Below are 23,570 nucleotides of genomic sequence, written 5' to 3'. Positions count from 1 at the left end.
ATAAAAAAAATAATTGATTAATTAAATGCTTACAGCACCTGGTATTCCCAGGCGGTCTCCCATCCAAGTACTAACCAGGCCCGACCCTGCTTGGCTTCCGAGATCAGACGAGAGCGGGCGTGCTCAGGGTGGTGTGGCCGTAAGCGAGTGCTGACTCGATTCGAGAGACACTTCAAGGCTAATGTGGCAACGCAATGACATCGGTAAATGGTTACAGAAAGGACGCATTCATGGGAAAATATGACATAAATAAATATTTAATTAATTAAATGCTTACAGCACCTGGTATTCCCAGGCGGTCTCCCATCCAAGTACTATCCAGGCCCGACCCTGCTTGGCTTCCGACATTAGACGAGAGCGGGCGTGCTCAGGGTGGTGTGGCCGTAAGCGAGTGCTGACACGCTTCGATAGACACTTCAAGACTTATGTGGCAACGCCATGACATCGGTGAACGCTTACAGAAAGATCGCATTCATGGGAAAAAATGACATAAAAAAATAATTAATTAATTAAATGCTTACAGCACCTGGTATTCCCAGGCGGTCTCCCATCCAAGTACTAACCAGGCCCGACCCTGCTTGGCTTACGAGATCAGACGAGAACGGACGTGCTCAGGGTGGTGTGGCCGTAAGCGAGTGCTGACTCGATTCGAGAGACACTTCAAGGCTAATGTGGCAACGCAATGACATCGGTAAATGGTTACAGAAAGGACGCATTCATGGGAAAAAATGACATAAAAAAAATAATTAATTAATTAAATGCTTACAGCACCTGGTATTCCCAGGCGGTCTCCCATCCAAGTACTAACCAGGCCCGACCCTGCTTGGCTTCCGAGATCAGACGAGAGCGGGCGTGCTCAGGGTGGTGTGGCCGTAAGCGAGTGCTGACTCGCTTCGATAGACACTTCAAGACTTATGTGGCAACGCCATGACATCATTGAACGCTTACAGAAAGGTCGCATTCATGGGAAAAAATGACATAAAAAAATAATTAATTAATTAAATGCTTACAGCACCTGGTATTCCCAGGCGGTCTCCCATCCAAGTACTAACCAGGCCCGACCCTGCTTGGCTTCCGAGATCAGACAAGAGCGGGCGTGCTCAGGGTGGTGTGGCCGTAAGCGAGTGCTGACTCGATTCGAGAGACACTTCAAGGCTAATGTGGCAACGCAATGACATCGGTAAATGGTTACAGAAAGGACGCATTCATGGGAAAAAATGACATAAAAAAAATTATTAATTAATTAAATGCTTACAGCACCTGGTATTCCCAGGCGGTCTCCCATCCAAGTACTAACCAGGCCCGACCCTGCTTGGCTTCCGGGATCAGACGAGAGCGGGCGTGCTCAGGGTGGTGTGGCCGTAAGCGAGTGCAGACTTGATTCGAGAGACACTTCAAAACTAATGTGGCAACGCCATGCCATGGGAGAACGCTTACAGAAAGGACGCATTCATGGGAAAAAATGACATAAAAAAATAATTAATTAATTAAATGCTTAGAGCACCTGGTATTCCCAGGCGGTCTCCCATCCAAGTACTAACCAGGCCCGACCCTGCTTGGCTTCCGAGATCAGACGAGAACGGGCGTGCTCAGGGTGGTGTGGCCGTAAGCGAGTGCTGACTCGATTCGAGAGACACTTCAAGGCTAATGTGGCAACGCAATGACATCGGTAAATGGTTACAGAAAGGACGCATTCATGGGAAAAAATGACATAAAAAAAAAATTATTAATTAATTAAATGCTTACAGCACCTGGTATTCCCAGGCGGTCTCCCATCCAAGTACTAACCAGGCCCGACCCTGCTTGGCTTCCGAGATCAGACGAGAGCGGGCGTGCTCAGGGTGGTGTGGCCGTAAGCGAGTGCTGACTCGCTTCGATAGACACTTCAAGACTTATGTGGCAACGCCATGACATCAGTGAACGCTTACAGAAAGGTCGCATTCATGGGAAAAAATGACATAAAAAAATATTTAATTAATTAAATGCTTACAGCACCTGGTATTCCCAGGCGGTCTCCCATCCAAGTACTAACCAGGCCCGACCCTGCTTGGCTTACGAGATCAGACGAGAGCGGGCGTGCTCAGGGTGGCGTGGCCGTAAGCGAGTGCTGACTTGATTCGAGAGACACTTCAAAACTAATGTGGCAACGCCATGCCATGGGAGAACGCTTACAGAAAGGACGCATTCATGGGAAAAATGACATAAATAATTAATTAATTTAATTCTTACAGCACCAGGTATTCCCAGGCGGTCTCCCATCCAAGTACTAACCAGGCCCGACCCTGCTTGGCTTCCGAGATCAGACGAGAGCGGGCGTGCTCAGGGTGGTGTGGCCGTAAACGAGTGCTGACTCGATTCGAGAGACACTTCAAGGCTAATGTGGCAACGCAATGACATCGGTAAATGGTTACAGAAAGGACGCATTCATGGGAAAAAATGACATAAAAAAAATAATTGATTAATTAAATGCTTACAGCACCTGGTATTCCCAGGCGGTCTCCCATCCAAGTACTAACCAGGCCCGACCCTGCTTGGCTTCCGAGATCAGACGAGAGCGGGCGTGCTCAGGGTGGTGTGGCCGTAAGCGAGTGCTGACTCGATTCGAGAGACACTTCAAGGCTAATGTGGCAACGCAATGACATCGGTAAATGGTTACAGAAAGGACGCATTCATGGGAAAATATGACATAAATAAATATTTAATTAATTAAATGCTTACAGCACCTGGTATTCCCAGGCGGTCTCCCATCCAAGTACTAACCAGGCCCGACCCTGCTTGGCTTCCGACATTAGACGAGAGCGGGCGTGCTCAGGGTGGTGTGGCCGTAAGCGAGTGCTGACACGCTTCGATAGACACTTCAAGACTTATGTGGCAACGCCATGACATCGGTGAACGCTTACAGAAAGATCGCATTCATGGGAAAAAATGACATAAAAAAATAATTAATTAATTAAATGCTTACAGCACCTGGTATTCCCAGGCGGTCTCCCATCCAAGTACTAACCAGGCCCGACCCTGCTTGGCTTACGAGATCAGACGAGAACGGACGTGCTCAGGGTGGTGTGGCCGTAAGCGAGTGCTGACTCGATTCGAGAGACACTTCAAGGCTAATGTGGCAACGCAATGACATCGGTAAATGGTTACAGAAAGGACGCATTCATGGGAAAAAATGACATAAAAAAAATAATTAATTAATTAAATGCTTACAGCACCTGGTATTCCCAGGCGGTCTCCCATCCAAGTACTAACCAGGCCCGACCCTGCTTGGCTTCCGAGATCAGACGAGAGCGGGCGTGCTCAGGGTGGTGTGGCCGTAAGCGAGTGCTGACTCGCTTCGATAGACACTTCAAGACTTATGTGGCAACGCCATGACATCATTGAACGCTTACAGAAAGGTCGCATTCATGGGAAAAAATGACATAAAAAAATAATTAATTAATTAAATGCTTACAGCACCTGGTATTCCCAGGCGGTCTCCCATCCAAGTACTAACCAGGCCCGACCCTGCTTGGCTTCCGAGATCAGACAAGAGCGGGCGTGCTCAGGGTGGTGTGGCCGTAAGCGAGTGCTGACTCGATTCGAGAGACACTTCAAGGCTAATGTGGCAACGCAATGACATCGGTAAATGGTTACAGAAAGGACGCATTCATGGGAAAAAATGACATAAAAAAAATTATTAATTAATTAAATGCTTACAGCACCTGGTATTCCCAGGCGGTCTCCCATCCAAGTACTAACCAGGCCCGACCCTGCTTGGCTTCCGGGATCAGACGAGAGCGGGCGTGCTCAGGGTGGTGTGGCCGTAAGCGAGTGCAGACTTGATTCGAGAGACACTTCAAAACTAATGTGGCAACGCCATGCCATGGGAGAACGCTTACAGAAAGGACGCATTCATGGGAAAAAATGACATAAAAAAATAATTAATTAATTAAATGCTTAGAGCACCTGGTATTCCCAGGCGGTCTCCCATCCAAGTACTAACCAGGCCCGACCCTGCTTGGCTTCCGAGATCAGACGAGAACGGGCGTGCTCAGGGTGGTGTGGCCGTAAGCGAGTGCTGACTCGATTCGAGAGACACTTCAAGGCTAATGTGGCAACGCAATGACATCGGTAAATGGTTACAGAAAGGACGCATTCATGGGAAAAAATGACATAAAAAAAAATTATTAATTAATTAAATGCTTACAGCACCTGGTATTCCCAGGCGGTCTCCCATCCAAGTACTAACCAGGCCCGACCCTGCTTGGCTTCCGAGATCAGACGAGAGCGGGCGTGCTCAGGGTGGTGTGGCCGTAAGCGAGTGCTGACTCGCTTCGATAGACACTTCAAGACTTATGTGGCAACGCCATGACATCAGTGAACGCTTACAGAAAGGTCGCATTCATGGGAAAAAATGACATAAAAAAATATTTAATTAATTAAATGCTTACAGCACCTGGTATTCCCAGGCGGTCTCCCATCCAAGTACTAACCAGGCCCGACCCTGCTTGGCTTCCGAGATCAGACGAGAGCGGGCGTGCTCAGGGTGGTGTGGCCGTAAGCGAGTGCTGACTCGATTCGAGAGACACTTCAAGGCTAATGTGGCAACGCAATGACATCGGTAAATGGTTACAGAAAGGACGCATTCATGGGAAAAAATGACATAAAAAAAATTATTAATTAATTAAATGCTTACAGCACCTGGTATTCCCAGGCGGTCTCCCATCCAAGTACTAACCAGGCCCGACCCTGCTTGGCTTCCGAGATCAGACGAGAGCGGGCGTGCTCAGGGTGGTGTGGCCGTAAGCGAGTGCAGACTTGATTCGAGAGACACTTCAAAACTAATGTGGCAACGCCATGCCATGGGAGAACGCTTACAGAAAGGACGCATTTATGGGAAAAAATGACATAAAAAAATAATTAATTAATTAAATGCTTAGAGCACCTGGTATTCCCAGGCGGTCTCCCATCCAAGTACTAACCAGGCCCGACCCTGCTTGGCTTACGAGATCAGACGAGAGCGGGCGTGCTCAGGGTGGCGTGGCCGTAAGCGAGTGCTGACTTGATTCGAGAGACACTTCAAAACTAATGTGGCAACGCCATGCCATGGGAGAACGCTTACAGAAAGGACGCATTCATGGGAAAAATGACATAAATAATTAATTAATTTAATTCTTACAGCACCAGGTATTCCCAGGCGGTCTCCCATCCAAGTACTAACCAGGCCCGACCCTGCTTGGCTTCCGAGATCAGACGAGAGCGGGCGTGCTCAGGGTGGTGTGGCCGTAAACGAGTGCTGACTCGATTCGAGAGACACTTCAAGGCTAATGTGGCAACGCAATGACATCGGTAAATGGTTACAGAAAGGACGCATTCATGGGAAAAAATGACATAAAAAAAATAATTAATTAATTAAATGCTTACAGCACCTGGTATTCCCAGGCGGTCTCCCATCCAAGTACTAACCAGGCCCGACCCTGCTTGGCTTCCGAGATCAGACGAGAGCGGGCGTGCTCAGGGTGGTGTGGCCGTAAGCGAGTGCTGACTCGATTCGAGAGACACTTCAAGGCTAATGTGGCAACGCAATGACATCGGTAAATGGTTACAGAAAGGACGCATTCATGGGAAAATATGACATAAATAAATATTTAATTAATTAAATGCTTACAGCACCTGGTATTCCCAGGCGGTCTCCCATCCAAGTACTAACCAGGCCCGACCCTGCTTGGCTTCCGAGATCAGACGAGAGCGGGCGTGCTCAGGGTGGCGTGGCCGTAAGCGAGTGCTGACTTGATTCGAGAGACACTTCAAAACTAATGTGGCAACGCCATGCCATGGGAGAACGCTTACAGAAAGGACGCATTCATGGGAAAAAATGACATAAAAAAATAATTAATTAATTAAATGCTTAGAGCACCTGGTATTCCCAGGCGGTCTCCCATCCAAGTACTAACCAGGCCCGACCCTGCTTGGCTTCCGAGATCAGACGAGAACGGGCGTGCTCAGGGTGGTGTGGCCGTAAGCGAGTGCTGACTCGATTCGAGAGACACTTCAAGGCTAATGTGGCAACGCAATGACATCGGTAAATGGTTACAGAAAGGACGCATTCATGGGAAAAAATGACATAAAAAAAAATTATTAATTAATTAAATGCTTACAGCACCTGGTATTCCCAGGCGGTCTCCCATCCAAGTACTAACCAGGCCCGACCCTGCTTGGCTTCCGAGATCAGACGAGAGCGGGCGTGCTCAGGGTGGTGTGGCCGTAAGCGAGTGCTGACTCGCTTCGATAGACACTTCAAGACTTATGTGGCAACGCCATGACATCAGTGAACGCTTACAGAAAGGTCGCATTCATGGGAAAAAATGACATAAAAAAATATTTAATTAATTAAATGCTTACAGCACCTGGTATTCCCAGGCGGTCTCCCATCCAAGTACTAACCAGGCCCGACCCTGCTTGGCTTCCGAGATCAGACGAGAGCGGGCGTGCTCAGGGTGGTGTGGCCGTAAGCGAGTGCTGACTCGATTCGAGAGACACTTCAAGGCTAATGTGGCAACGCAATGACATCGGTAAATGGTTACAGAAAGGACGCATTCATGGGAAAAAATGACATAAAAAAAATTATTAATTAATTAAATGCTTACAGCACCTGGTATTCCCAGGCGGTCTCCCATCCAAGTACTAACCAGGCCCGACCCTGCTTGGCTTCCGAGATCAGACGAGAGCGGGCGTGCTCAGGGTGGTGTGGCCGTAAGCGAGTGCAGACTTGATTCGAGAGACACTTCAAAACTAATGTGGCAACGCCATGCCATGGGAGAACGCTTACAGAAAGGACGCATTCATGGGAAAAAATGACATAAAAAAATTATTAATTAATTAAATGCTTAGAGCACCTGGTATTCCCAGGCGGTCTCCCATCCAAGTACTAACCAGGCCCGACCCTGCTTGGCTTACGAGATCAGACGAGAGCGGGCGTGCTCAGGGTGGCGTGGCCGTAAGCGAGTGCTGACTTGATTCGAGAGACACTTCAAAACTAATGTGGCAACGCCATGCCATGGGAGAACGCTTACAGAAAGGACGCATTCATGGGAAAAATGACATAAATAATTAATTAATTTAATTCTTACAGCACCAGGTATTCCCAGGCGGTCTCCCATCCAAGTACTAACCAGGCCCGACCCTGCTTGGCTTCCGAGATCAGACGAGAGCGGGCGTGCTCAGGGTGGTGTGGCCGTAAACGAGTGCTGACTCGATTCGAGAGACACTTCAAGGCTAATGTGGCAACGCAATGACATCGGTAAATGGTTACAGAAAGGACGCATTCATGGGAAAAAATGACATAAAAAAAATAATTAATTAATTAAATGCTTACAGCACCTGGTATTCCCAGGCGGTCTCCCATCCAAGTACTAACCAGGCCCGACCCTGCTTGGCTTCCGAGATCAGACGAGAGCGGGCGTGCTCAGGGTGGTGTGGCCGTAAGCGAGTGCTGACTCGATTCGAGAGACACTTCAAGGCTAATGTGGCAACGCAATGACATCGGTAAATGGTTACAGAAAGGACGCATTCATGGGAAAATATGACATAAATAAATATTTAATTAATTAAATGCTTACAGCACCTGGTATTCCCAGGCGGTCTCCCATCCAAGTACTAACCAGGCCCGACCCTGCTTGGCTTCCGAGATCAGACGAGAGCGGGCGTGCTCAGGGTGGCGTGGCCGTAAGCGAGTGCTGACTCGATTCGAGAGACACTTCAAGGCTAATGTGGCAACGCAATGACATCGGTAAATGGTTACAGAAAGGACGCATTCATGGGAAAATATGACATAAATAAATATTTAATTAATTAAATGCTTACAGCACCTGGTATTCCCAGGCGGTCTCCCATCCAAGTACTAACCAGGCCCGACCCTGCTTGGCTTCCGACATTAGACGAGAGCGGGCGTGCTCAGGGTGGTGTGGCCGTAAGCGAGTGCTGACACGCTTCGATAGACACTTCAAGACTTATGTGGCAACGCCATGACATCGGTGAACGCTTACAGAAAGATCGCATTCATGGGAAAAAATGACATAAAAAAATAATTAATTAATTAAATGCTTACAGCACCTGGTATTCCCAGGCGGTCTCCCATCCAAGTACTAACCAGGCCCGACCCTGCTTGGCTTACGAGATCAGACGAGAACGGACGTGCTCAGGGTGGTGTGGCCGTAAGCGAGTGCTGACTCGATTCGAGAGACACTTCAAGGCTAATGTGGCAACGCAATGACATCGGTAAATGGTTACAGAAAGGACGCATTCATGGGAAAAAATGACATAAAAAAAATAATTAATTAATTAAATGCTTACAGCACCTGGTATTCCCAGGCGGTCTCCCATCCAAGTACTAACCAGGCCCGACCCTGCTTGGCTTCCGAGATCAGACGAGAGCGGGCGTGCTCAGGGTGGTGTGGCCGTAAGCGAGTGCTGACTCGCTTCGATAGACACTTCAAGACTTATGTGGCAACGCCATGACATCATTGAACGCTTACAGAAAGGTCGCATTCATGGGAAAAAATGACATAAAAAAATAATTAATTAATTAAATGCTTACAGCACCTGGTATTCCCAGGCGGTCTCCCATCCAAGTACTAACCAGGCCCGACCCTGCTTGGCTTCCGAGATCAGACAAGAGCGGGCGTGCTCAGGGTGGTGTGGCCGTAAGCGAGTGCTGACTCGATTCGAGAGACACTTCAAGGCTAATGTGGCAACGCAATGACATCGGTAAATGGTTACAGAAAGGACGCATTCATGGGAAAAAATGACATAAAAAAAATTATTAATTAATTAAATGCTTACAGCACCTGGTATTCCCAGGCGGTCTCCCATCCAAGTACTAACCAGGCCCGACCCTGCTTGGCTTCCGGGATCAGACGAGAGCGGGCGTGCTCAGGGTGGTGTGGCCGTAAGCGAGTGCAGACTTGATTCGAGAGACACTTCAAAACTAATGTGGCAACGCCATGCCATGGGAGAACGCTTACAGAAAGGACGCATTCATGGGAAAAAATGACATAAAAAAATAATTAATTAATTAAATGCTTAGAGCACCTGGTATTCCCAGGCGGTCTCCCATCCAAGTACTAACCAGGCCCGACCCTGCTTGGCTTCCGAGATCAGACGAGAACGGGCGTGCTCAGGGTGGTGTGGCCGTAAGCGAGTGCTGACTCGATTCGAGAGACACTTCAAGGCTAATGTGGCAACGCAATGACATCGGTAAATGGTTACAGAAAGGACGCATTCATGGGAAAAAATGACATAAAAAAAAATTATTAATTAATTAAATGCTTACAGCACCTGGTATTCCCAGGCGGTCTCCCATCCAAGTACTAACCAGGCCCGACCCTGCTTGGCTTCCGAGATCAGACGAGAGCGGGCGTGCTCAGGGTGGTGTGGCCGTAAGCGAGTGCTGACTCGCTTCGATAGACACTTCAAGACTTATGTGGCAACGCCATGACATCAGTGAACGCTTACAGAAAGGTCGCATTCATGGGAAAAAATGACATAAAAAAATATTTAATTAATTAAATGCTTACAGCACCTGGTATTCCCAGGCGGTCTCCCATCCAAGTACTAACCAGGCCCGACCCTGCTTGGCTTCCGAGATCAGACGAGAGCGGGCGTGCTCAGGGTGGTGTGGCCGTAAGCGAGTGCTGACTCGATTCGAGAGACACTTCAAGGCTAATGTGGCAACGCAATGACATCGGTAAATGGTTACAGAAAGGACGCATTCATGGGAAAAAATGACATAAAAAAAATTATTAATTAATTAAATGCTTACAGCACCTGGTATTCCCAGGCGGTCTCCCATCCAAGTACTAACCAGGCCCGACCCTGCTTGGCTTCCGAGATCAGACGAGAGCGGGCGTGCTCAGGGTGGTGTGGCCGTAAGCGAGTGCAGACTTGATTCGAGAGACACTTCAAAACTAATGTGGCAACGCCATGCCATGGGAGAACGCTTACAGAAAGGACGCATTCATGGGAAAAAATGACATAAAAAAATAATTAATTAATTAAATGCTTAGAGCACCTGGTATTCCCAGGCGGTCTCCCATCCAAGTACTAACCAGGCCCGACCCTGCTTGGCTTACGAGATCAGACGAGAGCGGGCGTGCTCAGGGTGGCGTGGCCGTAAGCGAGTGCTGACTTGATTCGAGAGACACTTCAAAACTAATGTGGCAACGCCATGCCATGGGAGAACGCTTACAGAAAGGACGCATTCATGGGAAAAATGACATAAATAATTAATTAATTTAATTCTTACAGCACCAGGTATTCCCAGGCGGTCTCCCATCCAAGTACTAACCAGGCCCGACCCTGCTTGGCTTCCGAGATCAGACGAGAGCGGGCGTGCTCAGGGTGGTGTGGCCGTAAACGAGTGCTGACTCGATTCGAGAGACACTTCAAGGCTAATGTGGCAACGCAATGACATCGGTAAATGGTTACAGAAAGGACGCATTCATGGGAAAAAATGACATAAAAAAAATAATTAATTAATTAAATGCTTACAGCACCTGGTATTCCCAGGCGGTCTCCCATCCAAGTACTAACCAGGCCCGACCCTGCTTGGCTTCCGAGATCAGACGAGAGCGGGCGTGCTCAGGGTGGTGTGGCCGTAAGCGAGTGCTGACTCGATTCGAGAGACACTTCAAGGCTAATGTGGCAACGCAATGACATCGGTAAATGGTTACAGAAAGGACGCATTCATGGGAAAATATGACATAAATAAATATTTAATTAATTAAATGCTTACAGCACCTGGTATTCCCAGGCGGTCTCCCATCCAAGTACTAACCAGGCCCGACCCTGCTTGGCTTCCGAGATCAGACGAGAGCGGGCGTGCTCAGGGTGGCGTGGCCGTAAGCGAGTGCTGACTTGATTCGAGAGACACTTCAAAACTAATGTGGCAACGCCATGCCATGGGAGAACGCTTACAGAAAGGACGCATTCATGGGAAAAAATGACATAAAAAAATAATTAATTAATTAAATGCTTAGAGCACCTGGTATTCCCAGGCGGTCTCCCATCCAAGTACTAACCAGGCCCGACCCTGCTTGGCTTCCGAGATCAGACGAGAACGGGCGTGCTCAGGGTGGTGTGGCCGTAAGCGAGTGCTGACTCGATTCGAGAGACACTTCAAGGCTAATGTGGCAACGCAATGACATCGGTAAATGGTTACAGAAAGGACGCATTCATGGGAAAAAATGACATAAAAAAAAATTATTAATTAATTAAATGCTTACAGCACCTGGTATTCCCAGGCGGTCTCCCATCCAAGTACTAACCAGGCCCGACCCTGCTTGGCTTCCGAGATCAGACGAGAGCGGGCGTGCTCAGGGTGGTGTGGCCGTAAGCGAGTGCTGACTCGCTTCGATAGACACTTCAAGACTTATGTGGCAACGCCATGACATCAGTGAACGCTTACAGAAAGGTCGCATTCATGGGAAAAAATGACATAAAAAAATATTTAATTAATTAAATGCTTACAGCACCTGGTATTCCCAGGCGGTCTCCCATCCAAGTACTAACCAGGCCCGACCCTGCTTGGCTTCCGAGATCAGACGAGAGCGGGCGTGCTCAGGGTGGTGTGGCCGTAAGCGAGTGCTGACTCGATTCGAGAGACACTTCAAGGCTAATGTGGCAACGCAATGACATCGGTAAATGGTTACAGAAAGGACGCATTCATGGGAAAAAATGACATAAAAAAAATTATTAATTAATTAAATGCTTACAGCACCTGGTATTCCCAGGCGGTCTCCCATCCAAGTACTAACCAGGCCCGACCCTGCTTGGCTTCCGAGATCAGACGAGAGCGGGCGTGCTCAGGGTGGTGTGGCCGTAAGCGAGTGCAGACTTGATTCGAGAGACACTTCAAAACTAATGTGGCAACGCCATGCCATGGGAGAACGCTTACAGAAAGGACGCATTCATGGGAAAAAATGACATAAAAAAATTATTAATTAATTAAATGCTTAGAGCACCTGGTATTCCCAGGCGGTCTCCCATCCAAGTACTAACCAGGCCCGACCCTGCTTGGCTTACGAGATCAGACGAGAGCGGGCGTGCTCAGGGTGGCGTGGCCGTAAGCGAGTGCTGACTTGATTCGAGAGACACTTCAAAACTAATGTGGCAACGCCATGCCATGGGAGAACGCTTACAGAAAGGACGCATTCATGGGAAAAATGACATAAATAATTAATTAATTTAATTCTTACAGCACCAGGTATTCCCAGGCGGTCTCCCATCCAAGTACTAACCAGGCCCGACCCTGCTTGGCTTCCGAGATCAGACGAGAGCGGGCGTGCTCAGGGTGGTGTGGCCGTAAACGAGTGCTGACTCGATTCGAGAGACACTTCAAGGCTAATGTGGCAACGCAATGACATCGGTAAATGGTTACAGAAAGGACGCATTCATGGGAAAAAATGACATAAAAAAAATAATTAATTAATTAAATGCTTACAGCACCTGGTATTCCCAGGCGGTCTCCCATCCAAGTACTAACCAGGCCCGACCCTGCTTGGCTTCCGAGATCAGACGAGAGCGGGCGTGCTCAGGGTGGTGTGGCCGTAAGCGAGTGCTGACTCGATTCGAGAGACACTTCAAGGCTAATGTGGCAACGCAATGACATCGGTAAATGGTTACAGAAAGGACGCATTCATGGGAAAAATGACATAAATAATTAATTAATTTAATTCTTACAGCACCAGGTATTCCCAGGCGGTCTCCCATCCAAGTACTAACCAGGCCCGACCCTGCTTGGCTTCCGAGATCAGACGAGAGCGGGCGTGCTCAGGGTGGTGTGGCCGTAAACGAGTGCTGACTCGATTCGAGAGACACTTCAAGGCTAATGTGGCAACGCAATGACATCGGTAAATGGTTACAGAAAGGACGCATTCATGGGAAAAAATGACATAAAAAAAATAATTAATCAATTAAATTATTACAGCATCTGGTATTCCCAGGCGGTCTCCCATCCAAGTACTAACCAGGCCCGACCCTGCTTGGCTTCCGAGATCAGACGAGAGCGGGCGTGCTCAGGGTGGTGTGGCCGTAAACGAGTGCTGACCCGATTCGAGAGACACTTCAAGGCTAATGTGGCAACGCAATGACATCGGTAAATGGTTACAGAAAGGACGCATTCATGGGAAAAAATGACATAAAAAAAATAATTAATTAATTAAATGCTTACAGCACCTGGTATTCCCAGGCGGTCTCCCATCCAAGTACTAACCAGGCCCGACCCTGCTTGGCTTCCGAGATCAGACGAGAGCGGGCGTGCTCAGGGTGGTGTGGCCGTAAGCGAGTGCTGACTCGCTTCGATAGACACTTCAAGACTTATGTGGCAACGCCATGACATCACTGAACGCTTACAGAAAGATCGCATTCATGGGAAAAAATGACATAAAAAAATAATTAATTAATTAAATGCTTACAGCACCTGGTATTCCCAGGCGGTCTCCCATCCAAGTACTAACCAGGCCCGACCCTGCTTGGCTTCCGAGATCAGACGAGAGCGGGCGTGCTCAGGGTGGTGTGGCCGTAAGCGAGTGCTGACTCGATTCGAGAGACACTTCAAGGCTAATGTGGCAACGCAATGACATCGGTAAATGGTTACAGAAAGGACGCATTCATGGGAAAAAATGACATAAAAAAATAATTAATTAATTAAATGCTTACAGCACCTGGTATTCCCAGGCGGTCTCCCATCCAAGTACTAACCAGGCCCGACCCTGCTTGGCTTCCGAGATCAGACGAGAGCGGGCGTGCTCAGGGTGGTGTGGCCGTAAACGAGTGCTGACTCGATTCGAGAGACACTTCAAGGCTAATGTGGCAACGCAATGACATCGGTAAATGGTTACAGAAAGGACGCATTCATGGGAAAAAATGACATAAAAAAAATTATTAATTAATTAAATGCTTACAGCACCTGGTATTCCCAGGCGGTCTCCCATCCAAGTACTAACCAGGCCCGACCCTGCTTGGCTTCCGAGATCAGACGAGAGCGGGCGTGCTCAGGGTGGTGTGGCCGTAAGCGAGTGCCGACTCGAATCGACAGACACTTCAAGACTTATGTGGCAACGCCATGACATCAGTGAACGCTTACAGAAAGAACGCATTCATGGGAAAAAATGACATAAATAAATATTTAATCAATTAAATTATTACAGCATCTGGTATTCCCAGGCGGTCTCCCATCCAAGTACTAACCAGGCCCGACCCTGCTTGGCTTCCGAGATCAGACGAGAGCGGGCGTGCTCAGGGTGGTGTGGCCGTAAACGAGTGCTGACCCGATTCGAGAGACACTTCAAGGCTAATGTGGCAACGCAATGACATCGGTAAATGGTTACAGAAAGGACGCATTCATGGGAAAAAATGACATAAAAAAAATAATTAATTAATTAAATGCTTACAGCACCTGGTATTCCCAGGCGGTCTCCCATCCAAGTACTAACCAGGCCCGACCCTGCTTGGCTTCCGAGATCAGACGAGAGCGGGCGTGCTCAGGGTGGTGTGGCCGTAAGCGAGTGCTGACTCGCTTCGATAGACACTTCAAGACTTATGTGGCAACGCCATGACATCACTGAACGCTTACAGAAAGATCGCATTCATGGGAAAAAATGACATAAAAAAATAATTAATTAATTAAATGCTTACAGCACCTGGTATTCCCAGGCGGTCTCCCATCCAAGTACTAACCAGGCCCGACCCTGCTTGGCTTCCGAGATCAGACGAGAGCGGGCGTGCTCAGGGTGGTGTGGCCGTAAGCGAGTGCTGACTCGATTCGAGAGACACTTCAAGGCTAATGTGGCAACGCAATGACATCGGTAAATGGTTACAGAAAGGACGCATTCATGGGAAAAAATGACATAAAAAAATAATTAATTAATTAAATGCTTACAGCACCTGGTATTCCCAGGCGGTCTCCCATCCAAGTACTAACCAGGCCCGACCCTGCTTGGCTTCCGAGATCAGACGAGAGCGGGCGTGCTCAGGGTGGTGTGGCCGTAAACGAGTGCTGACTCGATTCGAGAGACACTTCAAGGCTAATGTGGCAACGCAATGACATCGGTAAATGGTTACAGAAAGGACGCATTCATGGGAAAAAATGACATAAAAAAAATTATTAATTAATTAAATGCTTACAGCACCTGGTATTCCCAGGCGGTCTCCCATCCAAGTACTAACCAGGCCCGACCCTGCTTGGCTTCCGAGATCAGACGAGAGCGGGCGTGCTCAGGGTGGTGTGGCCGTAAGCGAGTGCCGACTCGAATCGACAGACACTTCAAGACTTATGTGGCAACGCCATGACATCAGTGAACGCTTACAGAAAGAACGCATTCATGGGAAAAAATGACATAAATAAATATTTAATTAATTAAATGCTTACAGCACCTGGTATTCCCAGGCAATCTCCCATCCAAGTACTAACCAGGCCCGACCCTGCTTGGCTTCCGAGATCAGACGAGAGCGGGCGTGCTCAGGGTGGTGTGGCCGTAAGCGAGTGCTGACTCGATTCGAGAGACACTTCAAGGCTAATGTGGCAACGCAATGACATCGGTAAATGGTTACAGAAAGGACGCATTCATGGGAAAAAATGACATAAAAAAAATTATTAATTAATTAAATGCTTACAGCACCTGGTATTCCCAGGCGGTCTCCCATCCAAGTACTAACCAGGCCCGACCCTGCTTGGCTTCCGAGATCAGACGAGAGCGGGCGTGCTCAGGGTGGTGTGGCCGTAAGCGAGTGCTGACTCGATTCGAGAGACACTTCAAGGCTAATGTGGCAACGCAATGACATCGGTAAATGGTTACAGAAAGGACGCATTCATGGGAAAAAATGACATAAAAAAAATTATTAATTAATTAAATGCTTACAGCACCTGGTATTCCCAGGCGGTCTCCCATCCAAGTACTAACCAGGCCCGACCCTGCTTGGCTTCCGAGATCAGACGAGAGCGGGCGTGCTCAGGGTGGTGTGGCCGTAAGCGAGTGCAGACTTGATTCGAGAGACACTTCAAAACTAATGTGGCAACGCCATGCCATGGGAGAACGCTTACAGAAAGGACGCATTCATGGGAAAAAATGACATAAAAAAATAATTAATTAATTAAATGCTTAGAGCACCTGGTATTCCCAGGCGGTCTCCCATCCAAGTACTAACCAGGCCCGACCCTGCTTGGCTTACGAGATCAGACGAGAGCGGGCGTGCTCAGGGTGGCGTGGCCGTAAGCGAGTGCTGACTTGATTCGAGAGACACTTCAAAACTAATGTGGCAACGCCATGCCATGGGAGAACGCTTACAGAAAGGACGCATTCATGGGAAAAATGACATAAATAATTAATTAATTTAATTCTTACAGCACCAGGTATTCCCAGGCGGTCTCCCATCCAAGTACTAACCAGGCCCGACCCTGCTTGGCTTCCGAGATCAGACGAGAGCGGGCGTGCTCAGGGTGGTGTGGCCGTAAACGAGTGCTGACTCGATTCGAGAGACACTTCAAGGCTAATGTGGCAACGCAATGACATCGGTAAATGGTTACAGAAAGGACGCATTCATGGGAAAAAATGACATAAAAAAAATAATTAATTAATTAAATGCTTACAGCACCTGGTATTCCCAGGCGGTCTCCCATCCAAGTACTAACCAGGCCCGACCCTGCTTGGCTTCCGAGATCAGACGAGAGCGGGCGTGCTCAGGGTGGTGTGGCCGTAAGCGAGTGCTGACTCGATTCGAGAGACACTTCAAGGCTAATGTGGCAACGCAATGACATCGGTAAATGGTTACAGAAAGGACGCATTCATGGGAAAATATGACATAAATAAATATTTAATTAATTAAATGCTTACAGCACCTGGTATTCCCAGGCGGTCTCCCATCCAAGTACTAACCAGGCCCGACCCTGCTTGGCTTCCGAGATCAGACGAGAGCGGGCGTGCTCAGGGTGGCGTGGCCGTAAGCGAGTGCTGACTTGATTCGAGAGACACTTCAAAACTAATGTGGCAACGCCATGCCATGGGAGAACGCTTACAGAAAGGACGCATTCATGGGAAAAAATGACATAAAAAAATAATTAATTAATTAAATGCTTAGAGCACCTGGTATTCCCAGGCGGTCTCCCATCCAAGTACTAACCAGGCCCGACCCTGCTTGGCTTCCGAGATCAGACGAGAACGGGCGTGCTCAGGGTGGTGTGGCCGTAAGCGAGTGCTGACTCGATTCGAGAGACACTTCAAGGCTAATGTGGCAACGCAATGACATCGGTAAATGGTTACAGAAAGGACGCATTCATGGGAAAAAATGACATAAAAAAAAATTATTAATTAATTAAATGCTTACAGCACCTGGTATTCCCAGGCGGTCTCCCATCCAAGTACTAACCAGGCCCGACCCTGCTTGGCTTCCGAGATCAGACGAGAGCGGGCGTGCTCAGGGTGGTGTGGCCGTAAGCGAGTGCTGACTCGCTTCGATAGACACTTCAAGACTTATGTGGCAACGCCATGACATCAGTGAACGCTTACAGAAAGGTCGCATTCATGGGAAAAAATGACATAAAAAAATATTTAATTAATTAAATGCTTACAGCACCTGGTATTCCCAGGCGGTCTCCCATCCAAGTACTAACCAGGCCCGACCCTGCTTGGCTTCCGAGATCAGACGAGAGCGGGCGTGCTCAGGGTGGTGTGGCCGTAAGCGAGTGCTGACTCGATTCGAGAGACACTTCAAGGCTAATGTGGCAACGCAATGACATCGGTAAATGGTTACAGAAAGGACGCATTCATGGGAAAAAATGACATAAAAAAAATTATTAATTAATTAAATGCTTACAGCACCTGGTATTCCCAGGCGGTCTCCCATCCAAGTACTAACCAGGCCCGACCCTGCTTGGCTTCCGAGATCAGACGAGAGCGGGCGTGCTCAGGGTGGTGTGGCCGTAAGCGAGTGCAGACTTGATTCGAGAGACACTTCAAAACTAATGTGGCAACGCCATGCCATGGGAGAACGCTTACAGAAAGGACGCATTCATGGGAAAAAATGACATAAAAAAATTATTAATTAATTAAATGCTTAGAGCACCTGGTATTCCCAGGCGGTCTCCCATCCAAGTACTAACCAGGCCCGACCCTGCTTGGCTTACGAGATCAGACGAGAGCGGGCGTGCTCAGGGTGGCGTGGCCGTAAGCGAGTGCTGACTTGATTCGAGAGACACTTCAAAACTAATGTGGCAACGCCATGCCATGGGAGAACGCTTACAGAAAGGACGCATTCATGGGAAAAATGACATAAATAATTAATTAATTTAATTCTTACAGCACCAGGTATTCCCAGGCGGTCTCCCATCCAAGTACTAACCAGGCCCGACCCTGCTTGGCTTCCGAGATCAGACGAGAGCGGGCGTGCTCAGGGTGGTGTGGCCGTAAACGAGTGCTGACTCGATTCGAGAGACACTTCAAGGCTAATGTGGCAACGCAATGACATCGGTAAATGGTTACAGAAAGGACGCATTCATGGGAAAAAATGACATAAAAAAAAATAATTAATTAATTAAATGCTTACAGCACCTGGTATTCCCAGGCGGTCTCCCATCCAAGTACTAACCAGGCCCGACCCTGCTTGGCTTCCGAGATCAGACGAGAGCGGGCGTGCTCAGGGTGGTGTGGCCGTAAGCGAGTGCTGACTCGATTCGAGAGACACTTCAAGGCTAATGTGGCAACGCAATGACATCGGTAAATGGTTACAGAAAGGACGCATTCATGGGAAAATATGACATAAATAAATATTTAATTAATTAAATGCTTACAGCACCTGGTATTCCCAGGCGGTCTCCCATCCAAGTACTAACCAGGCCCGACCCTGCTTGGCTTCCGAGATCAGACGAGAGCGGGCGTGCTCAGGGTGGCGTGGCCGTAAGCGAGTGCTGACTTGATTCGAGAGACACTTCAAAACTAATGTGGCAACGCCATGCCATGGGAGAACGCTTACAGAAAGGACGCATTCATGGGAAAAATGACATAAATAATTAATTAATTTAATTCTTACAGCACCAGGTATTCCCAGGCGGTCTCCCATCCAAGTACTAACCAGGCCCGACCCTGCTTGGCTTCCGAGATCAGACGAGAGCGGGCGTGCTCAGGGTGGTGTGGCCGTAAACGAGTGCTGACTCGATTCGAGAGACACTTCAAGGCTAATGTGGCAACGCAATGACATCGGTAAATGGTTACAGAAAGGACGCATTCATGGGAAAAAATGACATAAAAAAAATAATTAATCAATTAAATTATTACAGCATCTGGTATTCCCAGGCGGTCTCCCATCCAAGTACTAACCAGGCCCGACCCTGCTTGGCTTCCGAGATCAGACGAGAGCGGGCGTGCTCAGGGTGGTGTGGCCGTAAACGAGTGCTGACCCGATTCGAGAGACACTTCAAGGCTAATGTGGCAACGCAATGACATCGGTAAATGGTTACAGAAAGGACGCATTCATGGGAAAAAATGACATAAAAAAAATAATTAATTAATTAAATGCTTACAGCACCTGGTATTCCCAGGCGGTCTCCCATCCAAGTACTAACCAGGCCCGACCCTGCTTGGCTTCCGAGATCAGACGAGAGCGGGCGTGCTCAGGGTGGTGTGGCCGTAAGCGAGTGCTGACTCGCTTCGATAGACACTTCAAGACTTATGTGGCAACGCCATGACATCACTGAACGCTTACAGAAAGATCGCATTCATGGGAAAAAATGACATAAAAAAATAATTAATTAATTAAATGCTTACAGCACCTGGTATTCCCAGGCGGTCTCCCATCCAAGTACTAACCAGGCCCGACCCTGCTTGGCTTCCGAGATCAGACGAGAGCGGGCGTGCTCAGGGTGGTGTGGCCGTAAGCGAGTGCTGACTCGATTCGAGAGACACTTCAAGGCTAATGTGGCAACGCAATGACATCGGTAAATGGTTACAGAAAGGACGCATTCATGGGAAAAAATGACATAAAAAAATAATTAATTAATTAAATGCTTACAGCACCTGGTATTCCCAGGCGGTCTCCCATCCAAGTACTAACCAGGCCCTACCCTGCTTGGCTTCCGAGATCAGACGAGAGCGGGCGTGCTCAGGGTGGTGTGGCCGTAAGCGAGTGCTGACTCGATTCGAGAGACACTTCAAGGCTAATGTGGCAACGCAATGACATCGGTAAATGGTTACAGAAAGGACGCATTCATGGGAAAAAATGACATAAAAAAAATTATTAATTAATTAAATGCTTACAGCACCTGGTATTCCCAGGCGGTCTCCCATCCAAGTACTAACCAGGCCCGACCCTGCTTGGCTTCCGAGATCAGACGAGAGCGGGCGTGCTCAGGGTGGTGTGGCCGTAAGCGAGTGCAGACTTGATTCGAGAGACACTTCAAAACTAATGTGGCAACGCCATGCCATGGGAGAACGCTTACAGAAAGGACGCATTCATGGGAAAATATGACATAAATAAATATTTAATTAATTAAATGCTTACAGCACCTGGTATTCCCAGGCGGTCTCCCATCCAAGTACTAACCAGGCCCGACCCTGCTTGGCTTCCGAGATCAGACGAGAGCGGGCGTGCTCAGGGTGGTGTAGCCGTAAGCGAGTGCCGACTCGAATCGACAGACACTTCAAGACTTATGTGGCAACGCCATGACATCAGTGAACGCTTACAGAAAGAACGCATTCATGGGAAAAAATGACATAAATAAATATTTAATTAATTAAATGCTTACAGCACCTGGTATTCCCAGGCAATCTCCCATCCAAGTACTAACCAGGCCCGACCCTGCTTGGCTTCCGAGATCAGACGAGAGCGGGCGTGCTCAGGGTGGTGTGGCCGTAAGCGAGTGCTGACTCGATTCGAGAGACACTTCAAGGCTAATGTGGCAACGCAATGACATCGGTAAATGGTTACAGAAAGGACGCATTCATGGGAAAAAATGACATAAAAAAAATTATTAATTAATTAAATGCTTACAGCACCTGGTATTCCCAGGCGGTCTCCCATCCAAGTACTAACCAGGCCCGACCCTGCTTGGCTTCCGAGATCAGACGAGAGCGGGCGTGCTCAGGGTGGTGTGGCCGTAAGCGAGTGCAGACTTGATTCGAGAGACACTTCAAAACTAATGTGGCAACGCCATGCCATGGGAGAACGCTTACAGAAAGGACGCATTCATGGGAAAAAATGACATAAAAAAATTATTAATTAATTAAATGCTTAGAGCACCTGGTATTCCCAGGCGGTCTCCCATCCAAGTACTAACCAGGCCCGACCCTGCTTGGCTTACGAGATCAGACGAGAGCGGGCGTGCTCAGGGTGGCGTGGCCGTAAGCGAGTGCTGACTTGATTCGAGAGACACTTCAAAACTAATGTGGCAACGCCATGCCATGGGAGAACGCTTACAGAAAGGACGCATTCATGGGAAAAATGACATAAATAATTAATTAATTTAATTCTTACAGCACCAGGTATTCCCAGGCGGTCTCCCATCCAAGTACTAACCAGGCCCGACCCTGCTTGGCTTCCGAGATCAGACGAGAGCGGGCGTGCTCAGGGTGGTGTGGCCGTAAACGAGTGCTGACTCGATTCGAGAGACACTTCAAGGCTAATGTGGCAACGCAATGACATCGGTAAATGGTTACAGAAAGGACGCATTCATGGGAAAAAATGACATAAAAAAAATAATTAATTAATTAAATGCTTACAGCACCTGGTATTCCCAGGCGGTCTCCCATCCAAGTACTAACCAGGCCCGACCCTGCTTGGCTTCCGAGATCAGACGAGAGCGGGCGTGCTCAGGGTGGTGTGGCCGTAAGCGAGTGCTGACTCGATTCGAGAGACACTTCAAGGCTAATGTGGCAACGCAATGACATCGGTAAATGGTTACAGAAAGGACGCATTCATGGGAAAATATGACATAAATAAATATTTAATTAATTAAATGCTTACAGCACCTGGTATTCCCAGGCGGTCTCCCATCCAAGTACTAACCAGGCCCGACCCTGCTTGGCTTCCGAGATCAGACGAGAGCGGGCGTGCTCAGGGTGGCGTGGCCGTAAGCGAGTGCTGACTTGATTCGAGAGACACTTCAAAACTAATGTGGCAACGCCATGCCATGGGAGAACGCTTACAGAAAGGACGCATTCATGGGAAAAATGACATAAATAATTAATTAATTTAATTCTTACAGCACCAGGTATTCCCAGGCGGTCTCCCATCCAAGTACTAACCAGGCCCGACCCTGCTTGGCTTCCGAGATCAGACGAGAGCGGGCGTGCTCAGGGTGGTGTGGCCGTAAACGAGTGCTGACTCGATTCGAGAGACACTTCAAGGCTAATGTGGCAACGCAATGACATCGGTAAATGGTTACAGAAAGGACGCATTCATGGGAAAAAATGACATAAAAAAAATAATTGATTAATTAAATGCTTACAGCACCTGGTATTCCCAGGCGGTCTCCCATCCAAGTACTAACCAGGCCCGACCCTGCTTGGCTTCCGAGATCAGACGAGAGCGGGCGTGCTCAGGGTGGTGTGGCCGTAAGCGAGTGCTGACTCGATTCGAGAGACACTTCAAGGCTAATGTGGCAACGCAATGACATCGGTAAATGGTTACAGAAAGGACGCATTCATGGGAAAATATGACATAAATAAATATTTAATTAATTAAATGCTTACAGCACCTGGTATTCCCAGGCGGTCTCCCATCCAAGTACTAACCAGGCCCGACCCTGCTTGGCTTCCGACATTAGACGAGAGCGGGCGTGCTCAGGGTGGTGTGGCCGTAAGCGAGTGCTGACACGCTTCGATAGACACTTCAAGACTTATGTGGCAAACCAATGACATCGGTGAACGCTTACAGAAAGATCGCATTCATAGGAAAAAATGACATAAAAAAATAATTAATTAATTAAATGCTTACAGCACCTGGTATTCCCAGGCGGTCTCCCATCCAAGTACTAACCAGGCCCGACCCTGCTTGGCTTACGAGATCAGACGAGAACGGACGTGCTCAGGGTGGTGTGGCCGTAAGCGAGTGCTGACTCGATTCGAGAGACACTTCAAGGCTAATGTGGCAACGCAATGACATCGGTAAATGGTTACAGAAAGGACGCATTCATGGGAAAAAATGACATAAAAAAAATAATTAATTAATTAAATGCTTACAGCACCTGGTATTCCCAGGCGGTCTCCCATCCAAGTACTAACCAGGCCCGACCCTGCTTGGCTTCCGAGATCAGACGAGAGCGGGCGTGCTCAGGGTGGTGTGGCCGTAAGCGAGTGCTGACTCGCTTCGATAGACACTTCAAGACTTATGTGGCAACGCCATGACATCATTGAACGCTTACAGAAAGGTCGCATTCATGGGAAAAAATGACATAAAAAAATAATTAATTAATTAAATGCTTACAGCACCTGGTATTCCCAGGCGGTCTCCCATCCAAGTACTAACCAGGCCCGACCCTGCTTGGCTTCCGAGATCAGACAAGAGCGGGCGTGCTCAGGGTGGTGTGGCCGTAAGCGAGTGCTGAC

The 23,570-nt window shown here is 48.3% G+C and overlaps 76 non-coding genes and 21 pseudogenes across 76 annotated transcripts; all 97 read right to left on the bottom strand.

Moving 5' to 3' along the window:
- Positions 1-26: 26 nt before the first annotated feature.
- On the bottom strand, positions 27-145 carry LOC135723945 (5S ribosomal RNA). Its single transcript, XR_010523623.1, has one exon. It is a non-coding gene; the product is annotated as a 5S ribosomal RNA (ribosomal RNA).
- Positions 146-270: 125 nt separating this feature from the next.
- On the bottom strand, positions 271-389 carry LOC135726151 (5S ribosomal RNA; annotated as a pseudogene).
- A 125-nt stretch (positions 390-514) lies between these two features.
- On the bottom strand, positions 515-633 carry LOC135725743 (5S ribosomal RNA; annotated as a pseudogene).
- Positions 634-759: 126 nt separating this feature from the next.
- Positions 760-878, bottom strand: LOC135723932 (5S ribosomal RNA). Its single transcript, XR_010523611.1, has one exon. It is a non-coding gene; the product is annotated as a 5S ribosomal RNA (ribosomal RNA).
- Positions 879-1,003: 125 nt separating this feature from the next.
- On the bottom strand, positions 1,004-1,122 carry LOC135724236 (5S ribosomal RNA). Its single transcript, XR_010523907.1, has one exon. It is a non-coding gene; the product is annotated as a 5S ribosomal RNA (ribosomal RNA).
- Positions 1,123-1,248: 126 nt separating this feature from the next.
- On the bottom strand, positions 1,249-1,367 carry LOC135723426 (5S ribosomal RNA). The gene has a single exon (XR_010523131.1). It is a non-coding gene; the product is annotated as a 5S ribosomal RNA (ribosomal RNA).
- A 125-nt stretch (positions 1,368-1,492) lies between these two features.
- On the bottom strand, positions 1,493-1,611 carry LOC135725050 (5S ribosomal RNA). The gene has a single exon (XR_010524703.1). It is a non-coding gene; the product is annotated as a 5S ribosomal RNA (ribosomal RNA).
- Positions 1,612-1,739: 128 nt separating this feature from the next.
- LOC135723920 (5S ribosomal RNA) lies at positions 1,740-1,858 on the bottom strand. The gene has a single exon (XR_010523600.1). It is a non-coding gene; the product is annotated as a 5S ribosomal RNA (ribosomal RNA).
- Positions 1,859-1,983: 125 nt separating this feature from the next.
- Positions 1,984-2,102, bottom strand: LOC135725674 (5S ribosomal RNA; annotated as a pseudogene).
- Positions 2,103-2,222: 120 nt separating this feature from the next.
- Positions 2,223-2,341, bottom strand: LOC135724560 (5S ribosomal RNA). Its single transcript, XR_010524224.1, has one exon. It is a non-coding gene; the product is annotated as a 5S ribosomal RNA (ribosomal RNA).
- A 126-nt stretch (positions 2,342-2,467) lies between these two features.
- On the bottom strand, positions 2,468-2,586 carry LOC135723908 (5S ribosomal RNA). Its single transcript, XR_010523589.1, has one exon. It is a non-coding gene; the product is annotated as a 5S ribosomal RNA (ribosomal RNA).
- A 125-nt stretch (positions 2,587-2,711) lies between these two features.
- On the bottom strand, positions 2,712-2,830 carry LOC135726055 (5S ribosomal RNA; annotated as a pseudogene).
- Positions 2,831-2,955: 125 nt separating this feature from the next.
- LOC135725742 (5S ribosomal RNA) lies at positions 2,956-3,074 on the bottom strand (annotated as a pseudogene).
- Positions 3,075-3,200: 126 nt separating this feature from the next.
- Positions 3,201-3,319, bottom strand: LOC135723896 (5S ribosomal RNA). Its single transcript, XR_010523578.1, has one exon. It is a non-coding gene; the product is annotated as a 5S ribosomal RNA (ribosomal RNA).
- Positions 3,320-3,444: 125 nt separating this feature from the next.
- On the bottom strand, positions 3,445-3,563 carry LOC135724235 (5S ribosomal RNA). The gene has a single exon (XR_010523906.1). It is a non-coding gene; the product is annotated as a 5S ribosomal RNA (ribosomal RNA).
- A 126-nt stretch (positions 3,564-3,689) lies between these two features.
- On the bottom strand, positions 3,690-3,808 carry LOC135723425 (5S ribosomal RNA). The gene has a single exon (XR_010523130.1). It is a non-coding gene; the product is annotated as a 5S ribosomal RNA (ribosomal RNA).
- A 125-nt stretch (positions 3,809-3,933) lies between these two features.
- Positions 3,934-4,052, bottom strand: LOC135725049 (5S ribosomal RNA). The gene has a single exon (XR_010524702.1). It is a non-coding gene; the product is annotated as a 5S ribosomal RNA (ribosomal RNA).
- A 127-nt stretch (positions 4,053-4,179) lies between these two features.
- On the bottom strand, positions 4,180-4,298 carry LOC135723884 (5S ribosomal RNA). Its single transcript, XR_010523567.1, has one exon. It is a non-coding gene; the product is annotated as a 5S ribosomal RNA (ribosomal RNA).
- A 125-nt stretch (positions 4,299-4,423) lies between these two features.
- On the bottom strand, positions 4,424-4,542 carry LOC135723872 (5S ribosomal RNA). Its single transcript, XR_010523556.1, has one exon. It is a non-coding gene; the product is annotated as a 5S ribosomal RNA (ribosomal RNA).
- A 126-nt stretch (positions 4,543-4,668) lies between these two features.
- LOC135723860 (5S ribosomal RNA) lies at positions 4,669-4,787 on the bottom strand. The gene has a single exon (XR_010523544.1). It is a non-coding gene; the product is annotated as a 5S ribosomal RNA (ribosomal RNA).
- A 125-nt stretch (positions 4,788-4,912) lies between these two features.
- On the bottom strand, positions 4,913-5,031 carry LOC135726432 (5S ribosomal RNA; annotated as a pseudogene).
- A 120-nt stretch (positions 5,032-5,151) lies between these two features.
- Positions 5,152-5,270, bottom strand: LOC135724559 (5S ribosomal RNA). Its single transcript, XR_010524223.1, has one exon. It is a non-coding gene; the product is annotated as a 5S ribosomal RNA (ribosomal RNA).
- A 126-nt stretch (positions 5,271-5,396) lies between these two features.
- On the bottom strand, positions 5,397-5,515 carry LOC135723849 (5S ribosomal RNA). Its single transcript, XR_010523533.1, has one exon. It is a non-coding gene; the product is annotated as a 5S ribosomal RNA (ribosomal RNA).
- A 125-nt stretch (positions 5,516-5,640) lies between these two features.
- Positions 5,641-5,759, bottom strand: LOC135723652 (5S ribosomal RNA). The gene has a single exon (XR_010523345.1). It is a non-coding gene; the product is annotated as a 5S ribosomal RNA (ribosomal RNA).
- A 125-nt stretch (positions 5,760-5,884) lies between these two features.
- On the bottom strand, positions 5,885-6,003 carry LOC135725048 (5S ribosomal RNA). Its single transcript, XR_010524701.1, has one exon. It is a non-coding gene; the product is annotated as a 5S ribosomal RNA (ribosomal RNA).
- Positions 6,004-6,130: 127 nt separating this feature from the next.
- Positions 6,131-6,249, bottom strand: LOC135723837 (5S ribosomal RNA). The gene has a single exon (XR_010523522.1). It is a non-coding gene; the product is annotated as a 5S ribosomal RNA (ribosomal RNA).
- A 125-nt stretch (positions 6,250-6,374) lies between these two features.
- LOC135723826 (5S ribosomal RNA) lies at positions 6,375-6,493 on the bottom strand. The gene has a single exon (XR_010523511.1). It is a non-coding gene; the product is annotated as a 5S ribosomal RNA (ribosomal RNA).
- Positions 6,494-6,619: 126 nt separating this feature from the next.
- LOC135723814 (5S ribosomal RNA) lies at positions 6,620-6,738 on the bottom strand. The gene has a single exon (XR_010523499.1). It is a non-coding gene; the product is annotated as a 5S ribosomal RNA (ribosomal RNA).
- Positions 6,739-6,863: 125 nt separating this feature from the next.
- LOC135726430 (5S ribosomal RNA) lies at positions 6,864-6,982 on the bottom strand (annotated as a pseudogene).
- Positions 6,983-7,102: 120 nt separating this feature from the next.
- On the bottom strand, positions 7,103-7,221 carry LOC135724558 (5S ribosomal RNA). Its single transcript, XR_010524222.1, has one exon. It is a non-coding gene; the product is annotated as a 5S ribosomal RNA (ribosomal RNA).
- A 126-nt stretch (positions 7,222-7,347) lies between these two features.
- LOC135723803 (5S ribosomal RNA) lies at positions 7,348-7,466 on the bottom strand. The gene has a single exon (XR_010523488.1). It is a non-coding gene; the product is annotated as a 5S ribosomal RNA (ribosomal RNA).
- Positions 7,467-7,591: 125 nt separating this feature from the next.
- On the bottom strand, positions 7,592-7,710 carry LOC135723650 (5S ribosomal RNA). The gene has a single exon (XR_010523343.1). It is a non-coding gene; the product is annotated as a 5S ribosomal RNA (ribosomal RNA).
- A 125-nt stretch (positions 7,711-7,835) lies between these two features.
- LOC135726054 (5S ribosomal RNA) lies at positions 7,836-7,954 on the bottom strand (annotated as a pseudogene).
- Positions 7,955-8,079: 125 nt separating this feature from the next.
- Positions 8,080-8,198, bottom strand: LOC135725741 (5S ribosomal RNA; annotated as a pseudogene).
- A 126-nt stretch (positions 8,199-8,324) lies between these two features.
- On the bottom strand, positions 8,325-8,443 carry LOC135723791 (5S ribosomal RNA). The gene has a single exon (XR_010523477.1). It is a non-coding gene; the product is annotated as a 5S ribosomal RNA (ribosomal RNA).
- Positions 8,444-8,568: 125 nt separating this feature from the next.
- On the bottom strand, positions 8,569-8,687 carry LOC135724234 (5S ribosomal RNA). The gene has a single exon (XR_010523905.1). It is a non-coding gene; the product is annotated as a 5S ribosomal RNA (ribosomal RNA).
- A 126-nt stretch (positions 8,688-8,813) lies between these two features.
- On the bottom strand, positions 8,814-8,932 carry LOC135723424 (5S ribosomal RNA). The gene has a single exon (XR_010523129.1). It is a non-coding gene; the product is annotated as a 5S ribosomal RNA (ribosomal RNA).
- Positions 8,933-9,057: 125 nt separating this feature from the next.
- Positions 9,058-9,176, bottom strand: LOC135725047 (5S ribosomal RNA). Its single transcript, XR_010524700.1, has one exon. It is a non-coding gene; the product is annotated as a 5S ribosomal RNA (ribosomal RNA).
- Positions 9,177-9,303: 127 nt separating this feature from the next.
- On the bottom strand, positions 9,304-9,422 carry LOC135723780 (5S ribosomal RNA). The gene has a single exon (XR_010523466.1). It is a non-coding gene; the product is annotated as a 5S ribosomal RNA (ribosomal RNA).
- A 125-nt stretch (positions 9,423-9,547) lies between these two features.
- Positions 9,548-9,666, bottom strand: LOC135723769 (5S ribosomal RNA). Its single transcript, XR_010523455.1, has one exon. It is a non-coding gene; the product is annotated as a 5S ribosomal RNA (ribosomal RNA).
- Positions 9,667-9,792: 126 nt separating this feature from the next.
- On the bottom strand, positions 9,793-9,911 carry LOC135723757 (5S ribosomal RNA). The gene has a single exon (XR_010523444.1). It is a non-coding gene; the product is annotated as a 5S ribosomal RNA (ribosomal RNA).
- Positions 9,912-10,036: 125 nt separating this feature from the next.
- Positions 10,037-10,155, bottom strand: LOC135726429 (5S ribosomal RNA; annotated as a pseudogene).
- A 120-nt stretch (positions 10,156-10,275) lies between these two features.
- On the bottom strand, positions 10,276-10,394 carry LOC135724557 (5S ribosomal RNA). Its single transcript, XR_010524221.1, has one exon. It is a non-coding gene; the product is annotated as a 5S ribosomal RNA (ribosomal RNA).
- A 126-nt stretch (positions 10,395-10,520) lies between these two features.
- LOC135723745 (5S ribosomal RNA) lies at positions 10,521-10,639 on the bottom strand. Its single transcript, XR_010523433.1, has one exon. It is a non-coding gene; the product is annotated as a 5S ribosomal RNA (ribosomal RNA).
- A 125-nt stretch (positions 10,640-10,764) lies between these two features.
- LOC135723649 (5S ribosomal RNA) lies at positions 10,765-10,883 on the bottom strand. Its single transcript, XR_010523342.1, has one exon. It is a non-coding gene; the product is annotated as a 5S ribosomal RNA (ribosomal RNA).
- A 125-nt stretch (positions 10,884-11,008) lies between these two features.
- Positions 11,009-11,127, bottom strand: LOC135725046 (5S ribosomal RNA). Its single transcript, XR_010524699.1, has one exon. It is a non-coding gene; the product is annotated as a 5S ribosomal RNA (ribosomal RNA).
- A 127-nt stretch (positions 11,128-11,254) lies between these two features.
- On the bottom strand, positions 11,255-11,373 carry LOC135723734 (5S ribosomal RNA). The gene has a single exon (XR_010523422.1). It is a non-coding gene; the product is annotated as a 5S ribosomal RNA (ribosomal RNA).
- Positions 11,374-11,498: 125 nt separating this feature from the next.
- On the bottom strand, positions 11,499-11,617 carry LOC135723722 (5S ribosomal RNA). Its single transcript, XR_010523411.1, has one exon. It is a non-coding gene; the product is annotated as a 5S ribosomal RNA (ribosomal RNA).
- A 126-nt stretch (positions 11,618-11,743) lies between these two features.
- Positions 11,744-11,862, bottom strand: LOC135723710 (5S ribosomal RNA). Its single transcript, XR_010523400.1, has one exon. It is a non-coding gene; the product is annotated as a 5S ribosomal RNA (ribosomal RNA).
- A 125-nt stretch (positions 11,863-11,987) lies between these two features.
- On the bottom strand, positions 11,988-12,106 carry LOC135726428 (5S ribosomal RNA; annotated as a pseudogene).
- Positions 12,107-12,226: 120 nt separating this feature from the next.
- LOC135724556 (5S ribosomal RNA) lies at positions 12,227-12,345 on the bottom strand. The gene has a single exon (XR_010524220.1). It is a non-coding gene; the product is annotated as a 5S ribosomal RNA (ribosomal RNA).
- A 126-nt stretch (positions 12,346-12,471) lies between these two features.
- On the bottom strand, positions 12,472-12,590 carry LOC135723697 (5S ribosomal RNA). The gene has a single exon (XR_010523388.1). It is a non-coding gene; the product is annotated as a 5S ribosomal RNA (ribosomal RNA).
- Positions 12,591-12,710: 120 nt separating this feature from the next.
- LOC135724555 (5S ribosomal RNA) lies at positions 12,711-12,829 on the bottom strand. Its single transcript, XR_010524219.1, has one exon. It is a non-coding gene; the product is annotated as a 5S ribosomal RNA (ribosomal RNA).
- A 126-nt stretch (positions 12,830-12,955) lies between these two features.
- Positions 12,956-13,074, bottom strand: LOC135726185 (5S ribosomal RNA; annotated as a pseudogene).
- A 126-nt stretch (positions 13,075-13,200) lies between these two features.
- LOC135723686 (5S ribosomal RNA) lies at positions 13,201-13,319 on the bottom strand. The gene has a single exon (XR_010523377.1). It is a non-coding gene; the product is annotated as a 5S ribosomal RNA (ribosomal RNA).
- Positions 13,320-13,444: 125 nt separating this feature from the next.
- LOC135723675 (5S ribosomal RNA) lies at positions 13,445-13,563 on the bottom strand. The gene has a single exon (XR_010523366.1). It is a non-coding gene; the product is annotated as a 5S ribosomal RNA (ribosomal RNA).
- A 125-nt stretch (positions 13,564-13,688) lies between these two features.
- LOC135723458 (5S ribosomal RNA) lies at positions 13,689-13,807 on the bottom strand. The gene has a single exon (XR_010523163.1). It is a non-coding gene; the product is annotated as a 5S ribosomal RNA (ribosomal RNA).
- Positions 13,808-13,933: 126 nt separating this feature from the next.
- On the bottom strand, positions 13,934-14,052 carry LOC135723663 (5S ribosomal RNA). The gene has a single exon (XR_010523355.1). It is a non-coding gene; the product is annotated as a 5S ribosomal RNA (ribosomal RNA).
- Positions 14,053-14,177: 125 nt separating this feature from the next.
- LOC135726183 (5S ribosomal RNA) lies at positions 14,178-14,296 on the bottom strand (annotated as a pseudogene).
- A 126-nt stretch (positions 14,297-14,422) lies between these two features.
- On the bottom strand, positions 14,423-14,541 carry LOC135723651 (5S ribosomal RNA). The gene has a single exon (XR_010523344.1). It is a non-coding gene; the product is annotated as a 5S ribosomal RNA (ribosomal RNA).
- A 125-nt stretch (positions 14,542-14,666) lies between these two features.
- LOC135723639 (5S ribosomal RNA) lies at positions 14,667-14,785 on the bottom strand. Its single transcript, XR_010523333.1, has one exon. It is a non-coding gene; the product is annotated as a 5S ribosomal RNA (ribosomal RNA).
- A 125-nt stretch (positions 14,786-14,910) lies between these two features.
- Positions 14,911-15,029, bottom strand: LOC135723457 (5S ribosomal RNA). Its single transcript, XR_010523162.1, has one exon. It is a non-coding gene; the product is annotated as a 5S ribosomal RNA (ribosomal RNA).
- A 126-nt stretch (positions 15,030-15,155) lies between these two features.
- Positions 15,156-15,274, bottom strand: LOC135723628 (5S ribosomal RNA). Its single transcript, XR_010523322.1, has one exon. It is a non-coding gene; the product is annotated as a 5S ribosomal RNA (ribosomal RNA).
- Positions 15,275-15,399: 125 nt separating this feature from the next.
- Positions 15,400-15,518, bottom strand: LOC135725263 (5S ribosomal RNA; annotated as a pseudogene).
- Positions 15,519-15,644: 126 nt separating this feature from the next.
- On the bottom strand, positions 15,645-15,763 carry LOC135723616 (5S ribosomal RNA). Its single transcript, XR_010523311.1, has one exon. It is a non-coding gene; the product is annotated as a 5S ribosomal RNA (ribosomal RNA).
- Positions 15,764-15,889: 126 nt separating this feature from the next.
- Positions 15,890-16,008, bottom strand: LOC135723605 (5S ribosomal RNA). Its single transcript, XR_010523300.1, has one exon. It is a non-coding gene; the product is annotated as a 5S ribosomal RNA (ribosomal RNA).
- Positions 16,009-16,133: 125 nt separating this feature from the next.
- On the bottom strand, positions 16,134-16,252 carry LOC135726427 (5S ribosomal RNA; annotated as a pseudogene).
- Positions 16,253-16,372: 120 nt separating this feature from the next.
- LOC135724554 (5S ribosomal RNA) lies at positions 16,373-16,491 on the bottom strand. The gene has a single exon (XR_010524218.1). It is a non-coding gene; the product is annotated as a 5S ribosomal RNA (ribosomal RNA).
- Positions 16,492-16,617: 126 nt separating this feature from the next.
- LOC135723592 (5S ribosomal RNA) lies at positions 16,618-16,736 on the bottom strand. Its single transcript, XR_010523289.1, has one exon. It is a non-coding gene; the product is annotated as a 5S ribosomal RNA (ribosomal RNA).
- Positions 16,737-16,861: 125 nt separating this feature from the next.
- LOC135723648 (5S ribosomal RNA) lies at positions 16,862-16,980 on the bottom strand. The gene has a single exon (XR_010523341.1). It is a non-coding gene; the product is annotated as a 5S ribosomal RNA (ribosomal RNA).
- A 125-nt stretch (positions 16,981-17,105) lies between these two features.
- LOC135725045 (5S ribosomal RNA) lies at positions 17,106-17,224 on the bottom strand. Its single transcript, XR_010524698.1, has one exon. It is a non-coding gene; the product is annotated as a 5S ribosomal RNA (ribosomal RNA).
- A 127-nt stretch (positions 17,225-17,351) lies between these two features.
- LOC135723579 (5S ribosomal RNA) lies at positions 17,352-17,470 on the bottom strand. Its single transcript, XR_010523277.1, has one exon. It is a non-coding gene; the product is annotated as a 5S ribosomal RNA (ribosomal RNA).
- Positions 17,471-17,595: 125 nt separating this feature from the next.
- LOC135723568 (5S ribosomal RNA) lies at positions 17,596-17,714 on the bottom strand. The gene has a single exon (XR_010523266.1). It is a non-coding gene; the product is annotated as a 5S ribosomal RNA (ribosomal RNA).
- Positions 17,715-17,840: 126 nt separating this feature from the next.
- On the bottom strand, positions 17,841-17,959 carry LOC135723556 (5S ribosomal RNA). The gene has a single exon (XR_010523255.1). It is a non-coding gene; the product is annotated as a 5S ribosomal RNA (ribosomal RNA).
- Positions 17,960-18,084: 125 nt separating this feature from the next.
- Positions 18,085-18,203, bottom strand: LOC135726426 (5S ribosomal RNA; annotated as a pseudogene).
- A 120-nt stretch (positions 18,204-18,323) lies between these two features.
- LOC135724552 (5S ribosomal RNA) lies at positions 18,324-18,442 on the bottom strand. The gene has a single exon (XR_010524216.1). It is a non-coding gene; the product is annotated as a 5S ribosomal RNA (ribosomal RNA).
- Positions 18,443-18,569: 127 nt separating this feature from the next.
- LOC135723543 (5S ribosomal RNA) lies at positions 18,570-18,688 on the bottom strand. The gene has a single exon (XR_010523244.1). It is a non-coding gene; the product is annotated as a 5S ribosomal RNA (ribosomal RNA).
- A 125-nt stretch (positions 18,689-18,813) lies between these two features.
- LOC135723647 (5S ribosomal RNA) lies at positions 18,814-18,932 on the bottom strand. The gene has a single exon (XR_010523340.1). It is a non-coding gene; the product is annotated as a 5S ribosomal RNA (ribosomal RNA).
- A 120-nt stretch (positions 18,933-19,052) lies between these two features.
- On the bottom strand, positions 19,053-19,171 carry LOC135724551 (5S ribosomal RNA). Its single transcript, XR_010524215.1, has one exon. It is a non-coding gene; the product is annotated as a 5S ribosomal RNA (ribosomal RNA).
- A 126-nt stretch (positions 19,172-19,297) lies between these two features.
- Positions 19,298-19,416, bottom strand: LOC135726182 (5S ribosomal RNA; annotated as a pseudogene).
- A 126-nt stretch (positions 19,417-19,542) lies between these two features.
- LOC135723531 (5S ribosomal RNA) lies at positions 19,543-19,661 on the bottom strand. Its single transcript, XR_010523233.1, has one exon. It is a non-coding gene; the product is annotated as a 5S ribosomal RNA (ribosomal RNA).
- Positions 19,662-19,786: 125 nt separating this feature from the next.
- LOC135723520 (5S ribosomal RNA) lies at positions 19,787-19,905 on the bottom strand. Its single transcript, XR_010523222.1, has one exon. It is a non-coding gene; the product is annotated as a 5S ribosomal RNA (ribosomal RNA).
- Positions 19,906-20,030: 125 nt separating this feature from the next.
- On the bottom strand, positions 20,031-20,149 carry LOC135726154 (5S ribosomal RNA). Its single transcript, XR_010524945.1, has one exon. It is a non-coding gene; the product is annotated as a 5S ribosomal RNA (ribosomal RNA).
- Positions 20,150-20,275: 126 nt separating this feature from the next.
- Positions 20,276-20,394, bottom strand: LOC135723508 (5S ribosomal RNA). Its single transcript, XR_010523211.1, has one exon. It is a non-coding gene; the product is annotated as a 5S ribosomal RNA (ribosomal RNA).
- A 125-nt stretch (positions 20,395-20,519) lies between these two features.
- LOC135723578 (5S ribosomal RNA) lies at positions 20,520-20,638 on the bottom strand. The gene has a single exon (XR_010523276.1). It is a non-coding gene; the product is annotated as a 5S ribosomal RNA (ribosomal RNA).
- A 125-nt stretch (positions 20,639-20,763) lies between these two features.
- LOC135725262 (5S ribosomal RNA) lies at positions 20,764-20,882 on the bottom strand (annotated as a pseudogene).
- A 126-nt stretch (positions 20,883-21,008) lies between these two features.
- Positions 21,009-21,127, bottom strand: LOC135723496 (5S ribosomal RNA). Its single transcript, XR_010523200.1, has one exon. It is a non-coding gene; the product is annotated as a 5S ribosomal RNA (ribosomal RNA).
- Positions 21,128-21,252: 125 nt separating this feature from the next.
- Positions 21,253-21,371, bottom strand: LOC135726425 (5S ribosomal RNA; annotated as a pseudogene).
- A 120-nt stretch (positions 21,372-21,491) lies between these two features.
- On the bottom strand, positions 21,492-21,610 carry LOC135724550 (5S ribosomal RNA). Its single transcript, XR_010524214.1, has one exon. It is a non-coding gene; the product is annotated as a 5S ribosomal RNA (ribosomal RNA).
- A 126-nt stretch (positions 21,611-21,736) lies between these two features.
- LOC135723485 (5S ribosomal RNA) lies at positions 21,737-21,855 on the bottom strand. The gene has a single exon (XR_010523189.1). It is a non-coding gene; the product is annotated as a 5S ribosomal RNA (ribosomal RNA).
- Positions 21,856-21,980: 125 nt separating this feature from the next.
- LOC135723646 (5S ribosomal RNA) lies at positions 21,981-22,099 on the bottom strand. The gene has a single exon (XR_010523339.1). It is a non-coding gene; the product is annotated as a 5S ribosomal RNA (ribosomal RNA).
- Positions 22,100-22,219: 120 nt separating this feature from the next.
- Positions 22,220-22,338, bottom strand: LOC135724549 (5S ribosomal RNA). The gene has a single exon (XR_010524213.1). It is a non-coding gene; the product is annotated as a 5S ribosomal RNA (ribosomal RNA).
- Positions 22,339-22,464: 126 nt separating this feature from the next.
- On the bottom strand, positions 22,465-22,583 carry LOC135723474 (5S ribosomal RNA). Its single transcript, XR_010523178.1, has one exon. It is a non-coding gene; the product is annotated as a 5S ribosomal RNA (ribosomal RNA).
- Positions 22,584-22,708: 125 nt separating this feature from the next.
- LOC135726053 (5S ribosomal RNA) lies at positions 22,709-22,827 on the bottom strand (annotated as a pseudogene).
- Positions 22,828-22,952: 125 nt separating this feature from the next.
- On the bottom strand, positions 22,953-23,071 carry LOC135725740 (5S ribosomal RNA; annotated as a pseudogene).
- A 126-nt stretch (positions 23,072-23,197) lies between these two features.
- Positions 23,198-23,316, bottom strand: LOC135723461 (5S ribosomal RNA). The gene has a single exon (XR_010523166.1). It is a non-coding gene; the product is annotated as a 5S ribosomal RNA (ribosomal RNA).
- Positions 23,317-23,441: 125 nt separating this feature from the next.
- LOC135724233 (5S ribosomal RNA) lies at positions 23,442-23,560 on the bottom strand. The gene has a single exon (XR_010523903.1). It is a non-coding gene; the product is annotated as a 5S ribosomal RNA (ribosomal RNA).
- Positions 23,561-23,570: the final 10 nt, after the last annotated feature.

Source organism: Paramisgurnus dabryanus, chromosome 9, assembly GCF_030506205.2.
Source record: "Paramisgurnus dabryanus chromosome 9, PD_genome_1.1, whole genome shotgun sequence".
Classification (NCBI taxonomy): Eukaryota; Metazoa; Chordata; class Actinopteri; order Cypriniformes; family Cobitidae; genus Paramisgurnus; species Paramisgurnus dabryanus.
This window is presented reverse-complemented; position numbering and strand designations above follow the sequence as displayed.